Source organism: Elephantulus edwardii, unplaced genomic scaffold (assembly GCF_000299155.1).
Source record: "Elephantulus edwardii isolate Elephantulus edwardi_28Jun2011 unplaced genomic scaffold, EleEdw1.0 scaffold00110, whole genome shotgun sequence".
NCBI classification, from domain to species: Eukaryota; Metazoa; Chordata; class Mammalia; order Macroscelidea; family Macroscelididae; genus Elephantulus; species Elephantulus edwardii.
In genome coordinates this window covers 796,013-808,170 of record NW_006399860.1, presented here as the reverse complement: position 1 = coordinate 808,170, position 12,158 = coordinate 796,013, and positions in this window count along the sequence as shown.

The following is a 12,158-nucleotide window of genomic DNA, read 5'->3' as shown; positions in this document are numbered from 1 at the left end:
AATTCATAAATACTTTTCATTGATGTATTATAAGAGTATACTATCCAATTTCCTTATTCTTTGGTCTGTGATGAACACTTGGGCTGTTTTCAACTCTTTAAGGTCTTTGACAAAGCCTGATATGATATTCAAGGAAGACATTGTTTACTAATTAAGGGACTTGTCTAAAGAGGACTACAGGGGGTATTTTTGGTTTAAGGTATAGAAATTGTCTCAGGGGAATAGTTTCAGGGGTTCATCCACATGCTGGGCTCCGTAAAACCTAGATTCTATGAGAATTTAAAAATCTGCTCCCTATTTTCCAGGGGGAGTAATTTCAGCTTCATGGGAAAGGTTCAGATTTGAGCCTAGCAGTCAAGGCCACCTGCGGGGAGGGAAATACAGATAAAGGTGGGAAATGGTGAGTGTTTTGGTGCAGCTAGGGCCCCAGTGATCCTATGTGTGCCCATGTAGGTCAGATTATCTGGATCCTAAAGACAGAACCATCCAGTGAACTCAATGAGGCCCTTGCAGGTAAGCACCAGCCAGCAGTCCACTCCCGCAGCCTCTGGAGGAGCTGATGGGAGGGTCAGACGTGGGGGAAGTGACAGATGTGCCCACAAAGTTTCCTCTGGAAGGAATGAAGAGGTAGCCTTTTCTTCAAGACATTCAAGGTTGGGGAGATTAGTCAGAGCCTTGCTGTCTTGTGCTCGCTCACCCTTATACCTACCACCACTGGACTCAAGTCCTGTCATCCACCAGCACAGCCTCTGAACTCTTCCTAGAAGGGGCACCCAGCTTGTCCTTACTTTGGGGGACATGAGGTTCTGAGTGCCTCCCTCTTGGAGCCCTAAAACTTGTCATGTTGTAATCCACATATCGCCCCCCACTTGCCCATTTTAGACACATCATCCCCCCCTTCCTCATTTGAACTGTTTATTTCATTCTACTTCTCTCGAGACACTGCTTGGAGGTTCCCATGTGCTGGCTGCATCCCAGGCTGTGGCTCCCTTAGGAAGTCGTATCTATTCTGTGGGAAGAAGGAGGGCAGGGCCAGGGGAGGGAGAAGAAGAGGACTGAAAGAATGAGTAGTGGGCCTGGGTGAGAGCCAGCCAGGTTGTGGGTCTGGAGGGACCATGGCAAGCGTGAAGACTTCCTCATCACTGAGGAGTGCAATTCCCAGGAGAAACTCTTGTTCATCGCTTAAAAGCTGCCAGGCTCCACATCACACCCCCCGCCCCCGAGTCCTGTGCCCTCCCAAAAGTCACCCCAGTGAGCCTCTCCACAGAGCCCAGATCCTCCTGCCCAGACCAGCAGCCCCTTTCTGGTCAAAGAGGCCAGCAGGTGCCTGTGTTGCAGCCCTCCAGTCCATGCAGAAGGACCCCGACCCCATGGTCAGCTGCCTAGCCACGCAGACCTGCCACATCCTGGAAGTCAGGGAGAAGATGGAGTGGGACCGCACCATGAGATCCTGCTTCTGCTGGAGAAGGTTCGGCAGGCGGCGTCGTGTCCAAGCTTCCCGCCAGGGCAGACGAAAGCATGACGGCTGACCCAGGCCCCCGAATCCTGCACTGCAAATGCAGGTTTCCCCACAGAACTGTCAAAATAAAGGGAAAGGCATGAGCTCTTGTGGAAGCGGTGTCTCCTTATTGCCCTGATAGAGTCCATTCTTGACTGACGTCATGGGGTAGAGCCATTCCTCTCAGCAAAAACCATCTGCCCCTCGATGGACCTCTTCCCACCCCACCCAGTGGGCTGAGGTCAGACCAGGTTCTTTTGAACATCAACTTGAACTTCTAATTGAGAGGAAAGTGGTGTTGGGATGAAGGAAGTATTCTAGAATCACTGGGCTGGGTTCTTAGCCATAAGCAACAGAGTCCACTGAGGCGAGTTGAAGCGGCAATGGGATTAATTAAAGGGTACGAATGAGCTCACGTAACATCCCGGAAGATCAGAGAGTCTGGGTACTACACAGGCACGAACCAGGCCACCCTATTAAAACACTCCTTGGCACAGCCCAAACCACAGCCTGAGTGACAACACGCAGGCCTGGATCCCAGATGTTTCTTTCTTGACGCCAAGGTGAACTGGGGCAACGCCTACGTACTTTCCCAGTCGTTCCTGTTGGAATCAGTCTTAGTCAGGTCTGTCTGGCCGAACAAACCCCGGGAGCAATTCTTGAGACCTAAGCTGGGTCATCTGAGGCGCCTACTATCACCAGCTCTCTGCTTGTTCACCACCTCAAACAGGCAGGTGTGTCACCCCATTACTTCTGATGATAATGGAAGGTCCTAAAAAGTAAGCTCCTCACAGCCAACGCTCTTTGACCCTGGTACACTTGAGTTGCGCTGGCTCCCATCCTGTGGGGCCCCTCTGGCACTGACCACCAACCCATGCCCTCACTTACTTACTCTTTCAACCCTACATGGCTCCCAAAGGTGGCTGTGCTCCTAGGGGCATCACCCCTGTCTGGGCCCAGCAGCTGGGGTCATCCTTGGCAACAGCCCACAAAGGCAGTAACATTAACGCCCTCAATCACTACTGTGTTTCCTTGCCCACTCTCCCCAGCCCAGACTTGGGGCCTCCCATCAGCTGTTACCAGCCATCACTAGGCCCTTATCAGTAGAACTTTAAAAAAAAAATTTATACTTGTTTATTTACAAAGTTCATATTATACATTCGTGTTTTTTTAAAATAATTTTAATGAACATTTACAGAGATTTTGGGTTTCCATTCATTCATTGCTGCACTTCTCTACCCCCCAGACAGCCCCCCCCGTTCGCTCCTCTCTTTTAAAAGTCAAATAAAAACTCCCTCCCTTGTACACAATCCCCCTGCACCCTTCCCACCGCCCCAAGTACATTCCACTATTCAACCTGAATTGTGGACTCTTGTGATAACCATAATACCCTATCATACATCACTTTTAAATTATTCACTCCATCTGTTTCAGTGCAGTATACACAATTTATCCAGTTTTTCTCAGTCATACCCCAACCCTGATATCAGTCCCATTTTACAGCAGTGGCACCATGCAATATTTGTCCTTTTGCGACTGAGATATTTCACTCAGCATAATGTCCTCCGGGGTCACCCATTTTGAATAATATTGCATGAGTTCCTTGTTTTTCAATGCAGCATAGTATTCCATTGTGTGAATATACCACAGCTTCTCTATCCATTCGTTTGTTGATGGGCACCTGGGTTGTTTCCAACTCCTTGCTATTGTGAACAGAGCCGCGATAAACATGGGTGTGCATATATCTGCTTGGATGTCAGTTATGGTCTCTTTGGGATATATTTCCAGTAGTGGAATTGCTCGGTCAAATGGTATCTCTATTTGCAACTTTTTGGGAAAGCGCCATACCGCCTTCCACAGTGGTTTCACCATTTTACACTCCCAACAACAGTGAACAAGGGTTCTAGTTTCTCCACAACCTCACCAGCATTTGTTGCTTGCTGTTCTGTTAAATTTTGCTATTCTGACTGGGGTGAGATGATATCTCATAGTTGTTTTCATCAGTCGAACTTTTATAGGTAAAGGTGAAGGGAGACTCCAAGGGCACATGCTCTCCTTTGTATGCCAGAGGATATCCTTGCTTCGTGACAAGAAATGATACAGAAATGTTATTAGATGTCATCGAGTCAGTGACTCTCTGCACAGCAGAATGCACAGCACATTGCCAGTTCAAACCCACTAAGAGACCAAATGCACTGGTATGTGATCCACTTCACAGTTGTTGTTGTTGTTGTTGTTGTTGTTAGGTGCTGTCGAGTATGACTCCTAGCAACCCTATGATCAAAAGATCAGAACCCTGTCCTATTCTGCACCATTTTCACACTTCCTGACACACAGAGCCCATTGCGGCAGTCACTGTGTCAGTCCACCTGGTCGAAGGTTTTCCTCTCCTTTGCTGACCCTCCACCCTTCCCAGCATTGTGTCCTTCTCCAAGGAATAGCCTCTCCCAGCAACAAAGGTATGTGCTCCAAAGAGCACTCTGGGTGCACTCTCTTCAAGAAATGTTTGTTCTTTTGGCCGTCCATGGGGTGTTCAGCACTCTTCTCCAACACACCAGTGGTTGAAGACTGGATGAGTTGTGGGAGGGTATCAAGGATATCACCCATGAAGAAAGAAAACACTTGACGGAGGACTCTACACATCACCCTGGAACCTTAGTCAAGTCAAGGGGACAATCACAATGGGAGGAGACCAGATAGATGGATGATGAGTTTGGGAGCTGTCTCCGAGCCTGGACAGCCTTGGTCACCTCTGTGGGCATCTCTAGGTTCTTTTCATCTGTACTTGGAGGGAGCTGGAGAAGTTTCTTGTCAAGATTCCAGCCAGCTCTACAATGAAGAACTAAAAGTGCCCCGTTGCTGCTGAGCCTGTTTTGACACCTGGTATCTTCACGTGTGTCAGAGTAGATCTCATTGACTGGTTTTTCTGAAGTAGATCACTTCTGAGGCACCGCTGTTGGACTTGAACCTCCAACCTTTCAGTTAGCAGCTGAGTGTATTAGCTGTTTGCACCATCCAGGAACTCCTGACAGTGAATGTTGCTGTTGTTAGATATCATCAGGTAGACAACTTATATTGACCTTTATAAGCAACGGATCAGAACCTTGCTCAGTTTTGCTCAAGTTCATTGTTACAGTTACCATGTTAATTCATCTTGGTGAGGGGCTCCTTCTCATTTACTGACCTTTCCCAGTTGTCGTTATGTGCTGTTGAGTCGCCTGCAACTCACAGCGACCCGATGTACAACATCCCTAAACCCTGCTCTATCCTGTGCCAATCTCACACTTACCCCCATTACCCGAGTCACTGAATCAATCCACCTCATAGAGGGTCTTCCCCTCCTGCACTGTCCTTCCACACCCAGTATTATGTCTTTTTCCAGATACTGACCCTTCCTGACAATATGCCCAAAGTAAGTGAGATGAAGTTTCACCATCTTTGCCTCTCAGGGGCATCCTAGCTACATTTCTTCCTAGACAGACATTTTAGTTCCTCTGGCCATGGAATACTCAGTACTTTTCTCCAACACCACAATTTAAAGTTACTGTTTCTTCTTCTGTCATTCTTAATTCATTTTCTCAATTTTAGATGCATAACAAGGAATTGAAAAGACCATGGCTTGTATCACACCCACTTTAGCCTTTCAACTGATATTGTTGCTCTTTGGCACTTTGAAGAGGTCCTTGCCAGCACATTTCTACAATGTCATTTCTTGACTTGTAACCATGGGTGTTGACTGTGGAACCAAGGAAAATGAAATCATTAACAACTTCAATCTTCCCTCCATCTACCATGATGTTACTTATCGGTCCAGTAGTGAGAACTTTTGTTTCCTTGATGTTGAGATACAAGTCATATTGAAGGTTGTGGTCCTTGATCTTCTACAGTAGGTGTTTCAAGTCCTTTTCACTTTCAGCAAGCAAGGTTATGTCATCTGCATAGTGTAAGTTGTTGATGAATCTTCCTCTGATCCTGATGCTACATTTTTCTTCAAATGCCAGTTTCTCAAATGATTTTCTTAGCATACGTATTTAAGAGATATGGAGAGGAAAAAAATACAACCTTTTCTTGGTTTTAAACTACATGTTTCCTTGTTTTGTTCAGACAACAGCTTCTTGTTCTGTGGTCACATAAGCATAATTGTTCTGAGATTCCCTTTCTTCTCAATGTTAGCCATCAAATGCTTTTGAATAGTCAATAACACACAAGTAAAAAATCTTTATTTTACACAAGTAAAAAATTCTCTGCTTTCAGCCAAGACCCATCTGACATCAGCAACGATATCCCTTTTGCCATGACCTCTTCCGAATCTAGATTGACTTTCTGGAAGTTTCCCTGTCAATGTATTTTTTTAGCTATTTTTGAATGATTCTCAAAAAAGTTTTGACAGTGAACATTCTTTTTCTTGGGGGGGGGGATGTGTTCCTTTTTTATTATACTAGTTTATTTACAAAATTCAAATACATTGTTTTTCAGACCATATTCTTCCAATTTCCCTTACCTCCCCATCCACCAAATTGTACAACCTCATGATTAATCTCGCCCCCACCCACCCAGCACATCCTCATCCCTCTGTTTCCACCCTCCCCCACCTTGGATCCTCATACTCATTCTACAATAAATAAGGCTTTATACAATATTTGTCCTTGTGGGACTGAGGTAGTTCACTCAGCACAGTGCTCACCAGTCCCTCCCAAGCTAGGTAATAATTTACACAGTCATTGCTCCTGTGTGCTGCGTAGTATTCCATTGTATGAATGTACCGTAATTTCTCAATCCATTGGATTGTGATTGGAAACAATGAATATTCTTTTTTTTAATTTTTTTTTAAATTTTATTAGTTTTAATGAACATTTACAGAGATTTTGGGTTTTCATTCATTCATTGTTGCACCGCTTTCTCCACCCTCCTCCCCAGTCCGTTCCTCCCTCCCCCCCATGTCTGTTTTAATTGTCCAATTGCCACAGTGCCCGCCAAAGCCAGTTCTGATCAATCTCCCTTGTCAGTGTGTCCCTTGCCATTCCCTATCTCTCCTCCCTGAGAGAGACTTCACCCTGATTCATAAGGAAAAGGGGATGGTGTATTCTCTTAGCTACTTCCTGCTGAAAAGGGACGCTGTGGGTTTCAGGGTGAAGGTCTTCTCTCACTACTCTAAAGGGCCCCTTTGGCAGTAGGAAACACATAGACTATTATGGAGATCGACCCTGGAATTTAGATGCACTGCCATCAACCGTGCCCAGCCGTACATGCTCATATCCTTGATGATGTATCATGAAAGTGCTGCAGCCTTCAAACTGCAAAGCAGCAAGATGTTCTTCCTTTATCTTGAGTTTCAGCTCATTTTTCCTTTGCATCTAAGCGATTTCTTCTGGGGTGGCTAATACAGGTGATGATTCTGCTACAGGTGGTGATTTACCAGAATTGCTGAGTCAACCTGAGGGCAGGTCAGTAGTGATGCAGCTCCCGCCGGGCCGCAGCTCCCGCCAGGCCACAGTGCATCTTTTTACCACTAAGCATAGTAGAGTTCCTCCAGCAATCGGGTGATGAGACTATCCACGTTCAGCTCCCCGTCAGCCACCTTGTTGGCACTCCCGTCCTGCCTTCCCTCCGCAGTGGAGCAAAAGCAAAAAGTGAAACTAAGGCCGGGGTGCGGGCAGCGCGCTCCTGGCCCGGCCCAGCCCGGCCTCCCCGCAGCCCCGGGTCCGGTGGGGCCCAGGCCAGAGGCCCCAGAGCCGGGAGCGGGCCTGGGAGACCACTCGCCAATCCGGGAATGGTTTTAAGGATGTGTCAACAATGAATATTCTTATTTAATTCTAAGAAATGTCATTTCCCTGTACCTGAGGGCTACTGCCTTATTACTAATATCCGAATTGGGATTTTCCTTCTTGACCTTTTTGCTTTCTGAATTTTCTACAGTAGATAGATTTTACTCTTAGATTCACACCAAATCAAAACATGCAAACACCCTCTATACTTTTATTACTCAAAAACTCAAACTCTGTTGAGTCTAAACTGCTGGCTGACCCTCCAGTGGGTCAAGTATGTATATCTCGTGGAGGAGAATGCCCATCTCTCTCCTGTGTAGCAGCTGGTGGATTTGAATGGCCAGAGAAGTGATACAAAAACAATTATCTTTTAACCCAGGTCTCCTGCCTGCTTCCTCTCACTCCCCAAGATCACTGATACTGACAGTCTTCTTTGTCTGTGTGTAGGTTTCTCATGAGCACAACTAAGCATTGTTATCTTCAGGACACAGGGTGGCCTGTTTACAAAAACCACTTGCAGTGCCGAGGAGAACACAGCTGCAAGGTTCTAGCTCCGGGGCTCCTGACAAGGTGACTTGCTCCACATCTGTCTCCAGGTTTCTGTCCTGTACCTGCCAGGCGGCAGCTGGCCCCACCCAGTTATCTCTTCCTGTAGTAAATAGTGGGCTCTGTCCCCGGGGTTAGAATATGTAAAACACAGGTGGAGAGTGGGTGAAGTGAGGCGTGCCTTGCCAGGAGGGTGGGCCCAGATCAGGCAGCCAAAACCAACTTCTTCCAGCAGAACGCCTTCCTCCCAGGCCTCCGCCCACAGAGGGGGCTGGGGCCTTAGGCCTAGTGACCCACGTGGACCTCTCTCAATAGCTTGGGGTCCCCCCATGATTTGGGATCCCCTCGGCCTCCAAGGTCCTGTTCCTTTGAAGCTCAGAAGCATATTGGAGGAAACATGATGGATTAAACTACAAACTACAGAACTCAAGCGCTATCCACAGTCCCCAGAGATAAAGCAGCAAGAACTTGTGCAACTTGAAAAAAAGCAAATTGACTTTGCATTTGGAGAACAAAGTAAAGAGAGAGGCCTCCTGTCCTCATCAGATTTCCTGGGTAGTGAAGATCCGAAAGGCTTAGCAGCTTGAGTCTAACTCCAAATGCCTGGATCTGCCTACTTCAAAGCAAGCTATTGAAAATCTTATGGCGAAGAATTCTCTCTGACATGAACAGGTAATCATGACGCAGAACTGCCTTGGTGAGAAAATTATTTTTCCTTAAAAAAAAAAAAATTAAGGGAGCTCTGGTGGCCTAGTGGCAAGAAGCTACACTGCAATCCCAGAGGCTCGCAGTTTGAGTCCACCAGATGCTCTGTTGGAGGAGGGGCAATATCCTTCTGTACCAGTCAGATCTGACGGTACATGTACAAAAAATAATAAAATTTTTTTTAAATTGTCATCATAATACAAAAGCCAGAAAGCAAAGCCTTACGAAAGGTCTTGGCTTTAGATGAAGCTGCAGATACTTCCCCCACATCTGACCCCACTCCCGCACCTCTACCTCCAGGGGAAGGACCAGAATCTGCAGGAGGTGATGGTATATGGTCTATGATTTGTTTTTAAAGTTGGAAAAGCATTGCTCAAGTGAAAAGGCAAACTCCTGTAGAGCTGTCTCCTCATATCAATCACTATTTTATGTCTATGTTCTCTTTTCATAAGTGGTGGGAGGAGGAGATCCCAACACAGCAGACTGTAGGCTCCAGAGATGTGGGGTACACTTTGGAAAGGAAATGGGGGCTGTGGTCGAGTCAAATGCCAAATATAAACCCACTGCTACAACGCGCATTCTGACTCATTCGCCTCTTTGGGTTTCCAAGATTGTAAACGTGTACAGAAACAGAACGCCTCATCTCTGTCCTGTGGAGCAGAGCTGGTGGGTTTGAACCATTGATCTTTCAGTTAGCAGATGAATGCTTTCACCACAGTGCCACCAGAGTTCCTTGGCTCTGTTCTTCCTTGGTTGTCTTTCTGGACAAGTCCTGTTCTTGCTGAGATTACAGGAGAATACCACACAGGGTAGTGGAGAGAAAGTGAATATTGCCAGCCCGGAACAGCTCCTGAAACATGGATGCTCATTAAGTGTTAGCACCTTCTTTCGGCTGTGTAACCTGTCCCAGGAGGTAACACTCTGCATCTGGAATGGAACTCAACACTCTCAAAGCCCTGCTTACCGACTGGGTAAGCCCCACACTCAAGAGCCCTGGAAATTTTCCTAAGGCTATGCTATATCAAGGACTAGCCCTGTCCACCCACCACCAACCTCCTACCCCCCGTCACCAACCCCCTACCCCACTGATCAAATATCAGTAACCAACAAGTACCACACACATTTCCAAAGATGGTCATTCAAGTTTTATTTATTTATGACAACTTCTTGGAACACTCACATTCAATCTAGGAACAAAAAAATGTACAGCATGAGGCTTAAATAACTTTCATACACTATGTACAGTCATCGGCAGAGGTACAAAACAAAACATATATACACCTTGTGCTAGCCACGTCGCTGAGAACAGGAGTCACGTGAAACCCTGTAGCCTGGGCAGGAGGTGATAGAAAAGAGCTGGTAGGCACGACTGGGCCTGATTCACGATTCTCTACAGGGATCTTCTCTGACCCTCAGATCTTCATGGGGAGATCTCCACCTTCCCACTTCTGCAAGGCCCTCGAGACATGGGTCCAAAGGACCAAACTGAGGTTTGGTAAGGGCTGGGGGCTCATCTGAGTGCCAGGATGGGGAAGGTACAGAATAACGGTGCCATAGGAAAAAACCCCCTAAAAACTTTCCCTGTAGATTCTGTCCTTGCACAAAAGCAGTATTTGGAAGCCGGGAGAGAAGGGCTGGGCCCAGAAAGGTCTGCAGAGAACACTGGCCAAGCCCCGGCACCTGAGCCTGAAGCAGGAGGCTGTTTTAAGTGAAGACGACAGTAAACCATTTCCTGTTTGGGATGGCAAAGGAACAGCTGCCACAGGTTTGGGCCATGCAGTTGGGAGGAGCACGTCTCTTCTGCTGGGCAAGCCAAGCCAACACAAACTCAATGGTAAACACACCAGGCACAGGCTGGGCTTGTTTCACCAACACGATTGTGCCAACACCCAACTTCGACTACATCTGGGATACCCAGAGTTGGGTGGTCCCTGTGAATGGAAGAGAGCAGGCCAGGGGACATTATATTCCCTGGCTTTACTCAGTCTCCTGCCAGTGGCTGTGCTGCACCAGGCAACATGTGCAAGCCCCAGCTTCTCCACGCCTTCCACGCGGTTGGTGTGCTTAAACTGACCCCTCCCTGGCCAAGCCCCAGGTGTGTGGGGCTGGACAAACCTGGGTCTGAGGGTTTCTTTCCTACACCGAAGGCAGGGCGAGGCTGAATAGCCAGAATACTACTCCCAGTCCTCAGCGGTTCCTTCCCAAGAGCAGAGGCTGGCAACCTGACCACCTCAAAGCCTGGGGCAGGCCAGCCCCAGCTCGCAGAGCTTCCTCCCTCCTTGGCACTCTCTAGGGGTAAACCCAGCTGCCAAGTGTGGAGAAGTCACACCGCCAAGGAGGAGTCGGCCTGCTAGGAAAGTTAACACTGATCTGGTTAATACTGAGATGGGGTCCTGGCACAGTGCTGGAGAAGGGCGGGTGGGGATGCAGACATTCAGCTTGCCAACCAGCTTACAAAGAATTCAGACTTAGTCTGGGAGACAGAGACCCTGGAGCCAATCGCTTTAGGTTCAGTAAGGAAACTTGCAGGCTGAGGTCAAGCCTGGGCTCCAGGCTGTCAGAGATCTGGGGGTGGGGAGGGGCCCTGCCTAGAAGGGAATGGATTCCTGGGCCCACAGTGGGCCAGCCTCAAATCTTAGAATGGGCGTGGAAGGAGAAGTACTAGTCCCACAATGAGGGTATGTTGCCAGGCCAGGCCTTCAGCAGCCCCTCCTAGACACCATGTCTGACTGCAGGGCCTGCCAGGCCTCCATTGTGCTCAAATCACAACAATTCTTTGTGCTTCCAAACACTTAGGATGTTTGTGCAACAAGTGGAGCGGGGGCCTGCCCCCTGACTATGTACCTTGGACATCCCTGAAACAAGTGGGGAGAGACTCCAATGCTCTGGGATCCCAGGTCGGAGCGCACAGGGACGACGGGCTCAGGACTGCCGAGGACTTCAAGTTTCCAAGTCAGCGCTGCTCTCTGGATGCAGAGCCGACCCCGCCGTGAGGTAGCTGACCCATCAGAACAGCAGGGCGGGCAGTGGCGGTAAGCACCTCTCTCAGGGCCACAGGCCACATCTGGCTTGTGCAAGAGCAGACCTCGTGGATAGTGTGTCGCCCCAGCCGGGCGCCCCGGCCCGCCACGGAGGGAGCGCAGTCTGATGTGTTTCTACAGCTCATAAACAGTCACGCTGATGGATTCGTTCCTACAGGTTGTCAGGTCGAAGCCTTCCGTTCGAGTGGAGGGGGATGAGGGTGGGAAGACTTGTGCTCACTTTCAGGGTGGCGAAGGGGTTCTCAGCAGCCCCAAGAAGGCTGAGGAAGAGGGGGTTTCACCATCTCAGATAATCCCAGGACCAGCATTCCAGAACTCTTTCCTACAAACCAGCTCCTTCATGCCACACTCAGCAGGATGGCCTTGGTGACCTTGGGGCAGCTCCTCTTCAAGGACATCACAGAGCAGGGATGGCCTCCCAGGCCCTGTGCCACAGGGTCTGACCCCTCTACACTGAGGGCACACAGAGCTAACTCAGACAGCCTGGGCCCAAGAGAGGAAAGAGCTTAGGAGAGAAATCTAGATCCATAACCAGAAGGTCCATCCAAATATCACCACATCCTCCAGATGGAATTGGGGTTCCCTGGTTTCCAGGCTGAGGCC